This window comes from Arachis ipaensis, chromosome B03 (genome assembly GCF_000816755.2).
Source record: "Arachis ipaensis cultivar K30076 chromosome B03, Araip1.1, whole genome shotgun sequence".
In the NCBI taxonomy this organism is placed as follows: Eukaryota; Viridiplantae; Streptophyta; class Magnoliopsida; order Fabales; family Fabaceae; genus Arachis; species Arachis ipaensis.
The window spans coordinates 135,596,002-135,603,142 of record NC_029787.2 but is presented as its reverse complement, the minus strand read 5'-3'; positions in this window follow the sequence as shown (position 1 = coordinate 135,603,142).

Sequence of the window (7,141 nt, the reverse complement as noted above, 5' to 3'; positions counted from 1 at the left end):
TGTATGATTAATTAGGATTTTTAGGTAGAAAGTTGTGCCTTTACATGTCAATCGAAATCATGGTTCATGGAATAGAGATAGTGCATCGATCGAGATTTAATCTTATAATCGTATAAAATGGTTCCCTTGGATTTGGAAAGGGGACGAATGATCTGTATATAGGTTTGGGATTTCCATCAAGGAGGAGGAAATGTTAGATCCCAATTCAAAGGGGTAGCACTCTCATGTTTATGAAAATGATGGGGTTTCTAATCCGATCCGATCCTCTACCTCGCACCTTATTAGACCTATCATCCTGTTTTCTACTTCTCTTCCAGATCGATTAACGCAACATTGCATAGCATTTGCATTTTTTCAGTCCGTGTAAACATTCAAAAATTGCCACTTCAAGTGTTTGCCATTTATACTATGATACCAAAAATATTAATTAGTTCATGTATTACGACTGCTCTTTCTACCCTTATAACAAAATTTGTTCAACATTATATTAGGAAAAATGGTAGAGGATTATCCGAATTTAATTTTGGCCATTAATTAGCCATCGGTATTTAAAAATATGTGATAACATATTTAGTTTTATTGGATTACTAGATTGAAGAAATTAAGTAGATAGCTATATAATTATCAAAAATAATAAATTTTAATGACCTCTAACATTTTTTTGTATTATTATACTGTGAATTAATTATTGTTCATTTGTTATTTTTAAGTTCTAACCTAAACTTAGGCTCGGCCCTGAGTGAAGGTAGCGTCCAAGACAATGGACCTGTGCTGGAGAATCCGGGTCAGACGGGGCGGTCTTTGCACGGTTCGTTAAGCAGCAACGACGAAGAGCTGCGCAGCCTTCACAACAACTTGGTTCTTCTTGAGGATGAGGGCGACGCACTTGTTGGGACTAGCCGGAGGGGGGATTTGGCGGGCTGCAGATGACGGAGGCAGACGGTGTCGAGGCGTGGTTGAATGAACGCGAACGCGGGTCCAATCACTGGTGAAGCAATCTGTGTCTGGTGAGAGTCTGGGTGGAGGCCAGGTTCGGATTCAAAGTGGTCTGAGGCAAAACTCCAGCCAGGAGGAGGGGGTCCTTGGGGGGAATGAATTTGGGTATGAGGAAGGTGGGAATGTCGCAGAGGATAGTGACAAGCAGGGCTTGAAGCTGGATGAGCAGTTGCTGGAGAACCGAAGGACCTGGGAGTTGGCCAAAGAGTCGGGCGTTATGCTGGTCAACGAGGAAGATGACATTATGGCAATATTGCAATCGCAGAACGAAGAAATCGAACGCAAAAGAAAATTGGCGAAGCAGAAGGAAAAACTGAGACGGTGCAGACCCAAACATAAAAAACAGGTGTGTCAAAAGATTTTTAAATGATTTTTAGCTTTTAGAATGTTAGGGGGTTACGGGGTGATGGTAAGATAAGATGGTGAAGGAGTTGAAGAAAAAATATAGATTAGATATGTTGGGCTTGATTGAGAGTAAAAAACAAGTTGTGACTAGTTTTGATGTTGCAAGAATTTGGGGGCAAGTTGGTGCAGGATGGGAGTTTGTAGGTTCTGATGGTGCAGCGGATGGACTGTTGTTAATATGGGATGAATCAGTGTTTAAAAAGAATATTTGTTACAAGGGGGAGAGATGGTTGTGTGTTGACGGGGTCCTAGTAAAGAATAATTACAATTGTGCTATTTTCTTGATCTATGGTGCTCATAATAGAGATACAAAGATTCAGTGTGGGAAGAACTGAGTTACATAGCTGGGTTATGTCAAGTCCCTAGCTATTACATGGGGGACTTTAATGAAATAGTGCATGTGGAAGAAAGGCAAGGTACTGATGTTCTACCTAGGTCGGCAGAAAATAACCATCTGACATATTATGGTTTCCTTTAAAAAAAGAATAAAGGAATGAAATTTCACATGTGAAGTCCAAGAGGCATGCGACTCATAAGATTTTAGTATGAGTCACTAGGTAGGTCATGACGCTCAGGAATAGGCTCCACATTTGATTCACCTTAGGCAACATGAACCCCATCTCATTAGGAGGACGTTGTTGTTGCGTTGCCAAGAATGGATGAACTGGCATCACAGGAAGCTTTGCTTGCCCGAGGCCAAATCCAGGCATTGCCAAGTTCGGCAGAAGAGGTTGATAGGCAGAGTTGCGTATCGTGAAGGGGAAAGGTGGTACGGTGGTTGGACGGTGCTGCTGCAAATCGTGAGGGAGAGGTCGCTGCGGTGGTCTGGCGGCGCAGCTACCAACATGATGAAAAGGGGCTACGGTAGTCGTCTTTGCTGCTACAAATTGCAGAATGAAAAAGGATTGCAATGTTTGCGCTATGTTACTATGAATCTTGGTGTGGGGTGGGGCTGCAGCGTTCAACGGTGGCTGCGGCGCGAGAGGAGGAAGCCGCGATGGTAGACGGTGTTCAACGGCACTACACCTTCCGGTGGTTGAAGCTACGGCGCCATTAAAGGTTGAGATAGAATAAGAATGTGATGTGACAGGAGAGATTACGTTACCTAACCCTAATAATTTAAATTTAAAAATGGATTATTCTAATAAATTAAAAATCTGATTTTAATAATTAATTTACGTTATTCAATATTTACATTATTTACCTATACTTTCTCTTGCACTTATTCTGGACATAGTCGTGGGAGATGCTTACTAGTTACTACATAAGTGGGTTGGTTAAATTCTCGGTGGACAGCAGGTATAAACTTCAGACGAAGAAAAAAAGCAAGTAAAATGTTAAAGAATTTTAAGAGTAAGTTTAGATTGAAAATGTTGGGGTTGATAGAAACAAAGAAGGAGAGGGTGACTAAGTTTGATGTTGCTCGTATCTGGAGAAGTGACAGAGCCAGCTGGGAATCTGTAAGTTCAGTTGGGGCATTTGGAGGGTTATTATTAATATGGATGAAACAATTTTTAATTTGTATAATTGCTATAAAGGAGATAGATGGATATGTGTAGAAGGAGTTGTGGTGAAAGACAATTTCATTGTGCGATTTGCCTAGTGTATGGACCGCATGTGAGAGGTGAAAAGAATTCTATGTGGGAAGAGCTGAGTTATATTGCAGGATTATGTCAAGTGCCTTTTTGTTACTTGGGGGATTTTAATGAAATTTTGCATATGGAAGAAAGAAAAGGAACGACTAGTCTATCAGCTTCTGCGGAAGATTTCAGAACATGGATAAATGACATGGAATTAATTGATCTGGCGCTAAACGATCGTAAGTACACTTGGTTTAGAGGACAGTCGTGCAGTCATATTGATAGGAGTCTAGTTTCTTTAGGGTGGCTAGATGCATATCTAGAGACGCGACTGAGGGGAGGCCCAAGAGGTTTATCAGATCACTGCCCTTTGATCATGGAAGATAGCAGGAAATTTGATGGCCCAAGACCGTTTCAAAGTTTAGATTCGTGGTTCACACATGAAGGGTTCTTGAGAATGGTGAAGGAAGAATGGAGGGGATTAGGTAACATACAATTCCTAGAGAAGATGAAAGCACTGTTAGTTATACTCCGCATATGGCATAAACAGTATTTTGGAAATATGAATGAGAGAATAAAGAGTTTTGAGACAGAAATACAGAAGGTGGATGATATGGTTAGTAGTGGACACTATGATAGTACAATGGAGACAAAGAGAAGGACACTAGTGAAGTGCTGTGAAAAGTGGTATGTGAGACAGGAGATGTACTGGAAGCAAATGTCTAGGTCTCGGCATGCTAATGAAATGGACAGGAACACAACTTATTTTCACAATATTGCCTCGGCAAGAAGACGGAATAACCGGATTGAGTCTTTGGTGATTAATGGAAGGATAGTCAGGAATCAAGCAAGAATCAAAGTTGCAGTTCGGGACTTCTATAAAAGACTATACCACCAGGAAAGCTCTCCAAGAGTGAGCTTTAGAGATGGATTAGTTAATCGATTAGAGAGGGAGGAAGCGGAGGCTTTAGAGGTGTTACCATCAGTAGAGGAGGTGAAAGAGGCAGTGTGGGATTGTAAATCTTCTAAGGCTCTAGGGAGTGATGGGTATAACTTGAATTTTGTAAAAAGGTGTTGGAACGAGATAGGAACAAAGTTCACTACAGCTGTGATGGCTTTTTTTGTGACAGCAAGACTACCAGCAGACTCTAATATTACATGGGTAGCACTAGCGCCAAAATTTGTTGGGGCTAAGAAAGTCAAAGACCTTAGACCTATCAGCATGATTGGATGTGTATATAAGGTTATCTCTAAATTGTTGACACGGAGAATGAGGAGTGTAATGCCAGGATTAGTTGGGGAATCACAGAGTGCATTTGTGAAGGGAAGAAAGATACATGATGGAGCATTAATTGCATGTGAAACGGTGCAATGGCTGAAACAGAAAAAGAATGAATCAGCGATTATCAAACTAGATATCCAGAAAGCCTATGATAGAGTTAAATGGTGCTTTGTTGATACTGTATTAGAAAATATGGGCTTCGGGAGAACATCGAGGTCATGGGTCAGAGAGTGTGTTACGTCAGCATCCATTTCTATCTTGGTCAATGGGTCACCATCAAAACCTTTCAACATGCAGAGGGGCCTACGGCAAGGGGACCCATTATCACCGTTCTTGTTTGTTCTGGTGGTGGATGTGCTTAACCGGATGATCGGAGAGGCAGTGAGGAACGGTAGGATATCTCCACTTTTAGTCGGGAGGGATAATATAGAGTTGTCACACTTGCAATTTGATGATGACACTATATTATTCTATCTGCTGGAGGAGGAGACGGTGAGAAACTATAAGAGACTTCTGAGGTACTTTGAATTGATGCCTGGGTTGAGTATTAATTTTGAGAAGTCCAACTTGATACCGGTGAACTGCAGTCAGGAGCGGGTAAGACGAATGTGTCAACTACTAGGATGTCAGGAGGCAGCACTACCGGTGAGGTATCTTGGAATTAGCCTAGGCGCAACCCACGGTTAGTAAAAACTTAGAAGTCGGTGCTAGATAAGGTGGAGGAAAAACTAAGCTTGTGGAAAGTGAAGGTTCTTAGTAAGGCTGGAAAGCTGGTGCTTATTAAGTCGGTGATCAATAGCCTACCTATCTATTATCTGAGCTTGTACAAGATGCCAAATGCAGTTGCAGGAAGAATCATTTCTTTGCAGTGGAGGTTCTTTTGGGGGAAGGATGATGGACGACCTGGTATGGCTCTCGTGAAGTGGGAGGTGGTTCAGGCACCAAAGAAGCTTGGAGGCTTGGGGGTGGGTGATGCGGTGATCCGCAATACTGCCTTACTATTTAAATGGTGGTGGCGATTCTCAAAGGAAGACTGTCCTCTATGGAAGAAGATTGTGTGCTCCTGTAACTGTTTGAACCCGAATCACTTGTTGTCAACTCAGAAGTTACCAAGGAGAGGAGGCCCGTGGAGAGAAATATGTCAAATACAAATAACGGAGCAACATGTCAGACAGAAGATGATTGATGGCCTTGCCATAGAAGTAGGAGATGGAAGATCAACCAGGTTCTGGGAGGATACATGGCTCCAAGTGGGAAAGTTGAAAGACTCCTTTCCGAGATTCTTCTTGATTTCAAACAAAAAAGGATCAGTAATTGGGGAGTGTGGATTCTGGGATGGGATAGAGTGGGTTTGGCACTTCCAATGGAGGAGGAAACTCCGCCAATGGGAGACTAATACATTGGATCAGCTGCTTCACGTCTTGCAAACTATTAGATTAGTAGCAGATGTACAAGATAGAGTGGTGTGCAAATTTGGCAAGGAAGGAGTTTATTCTACTAACTTATTTGTGCAGATTTTGTAGGAAGAGACCATGAATGAAGAGCTTCTAAGTTATACATTCACAAAGAAAATTTGGAAAGGTCTAGTCCCACTGCGGGTTGAGTTGTTCGTTTGGTTTGTATTGGTAGGCAGGGTCAACACAAAGGATCGACTAAGTAGACTAGGAATCCTACAACAGAATGATAATGTGTGCGTGTTGTGTAAAAAATGTGTTGAAAATATACAACACTTATTTGTTACGTGTGAGCTCTCTTGGCAGGTATGGTATGATGTGCATGGATATCGGCGTTTGGCCTAGAGTGGACTGCTCCCGGTACTTTGAAAGACCATTTTGAGAGTTGGAGATCTATGCCGATGAGAAGTGAGCAGCGCAAGTTTTGCCTAGTTGGGTTCTTCTCAGTATGGATTATTTGGCTATGACGAAATAATGTCATATTTCAGAGCAAAACAACACGAGTTATAGAGTATGTGGATTAATCGTATTCATGTGCTACAGAGTGGTATAGTAAATAACTCATGTGATCGATAGCTATGTCGGAGATGACATAAGAGTTGTTTGTCTTTTATGATTATTCTAGTTTTCTTTGCACCACTATGAGTGTTGAGCTTTTTCTTAAAAAAAAAAAAAAAATCAAGATGAATTATGGGGGTATTTTTTTATGGTATAAAGATGGCCTGGGAGATTGGAGTGAGAAGGATCATAGTTGAGATAGACTCATACGAAGTTTTTTAGGAAATTAGAGAAAGAAGTGGCCACGAGTTTCTCCCATGCAAGAGTAATGTGTCCGGATTGTTGGATTGTTGTGTTGGGCTTCGGCCCGTTGGTTTACCTAAAAAAATATTAAAATTTTTATTTTCCCGTTGGAAAGCAATCTTTCTCACCGGCGTTGGATTGGATGGAGAAGCAGGTTTGCGTGGCTCCAGTTTGATCGCCCTTCATCTATTTTCTTTATTCATGATGTTTTTGCCTTGGCCGTTTTATGCGTACGATCTTTATTAGATTAGGTGAGGGAGTAGTTAGTGTGTTTTGAGAGGGAGGAAAGCTTGTTTAGTGTACCATTGTTGTGTTTGTTCTTTGAGCTGGGTTCTCCTAGCCCATTTCCTGACAACAAAAAAAGTATTATTAATAAAAATATTTAATAACCAAGTTGGGTTGGTCTAGTGGTTAGCTCACTAGTCCGCTTAAGTAAGTGTCGGGGGTTCGAATCCCGCCTTGTGCATGCAGCAACCCATTGGCCAGCGGCAAACCCTTAAATGGAGCTCAGTACCGCGACGGATTAGTCTTTGACCTGTCGGGTTGGGGGATACCGTGGGAAACCAAAAAAAAAAAATAAAAATATTTAATTAAATTTTGTATAATTTTTATAAAAATATTTT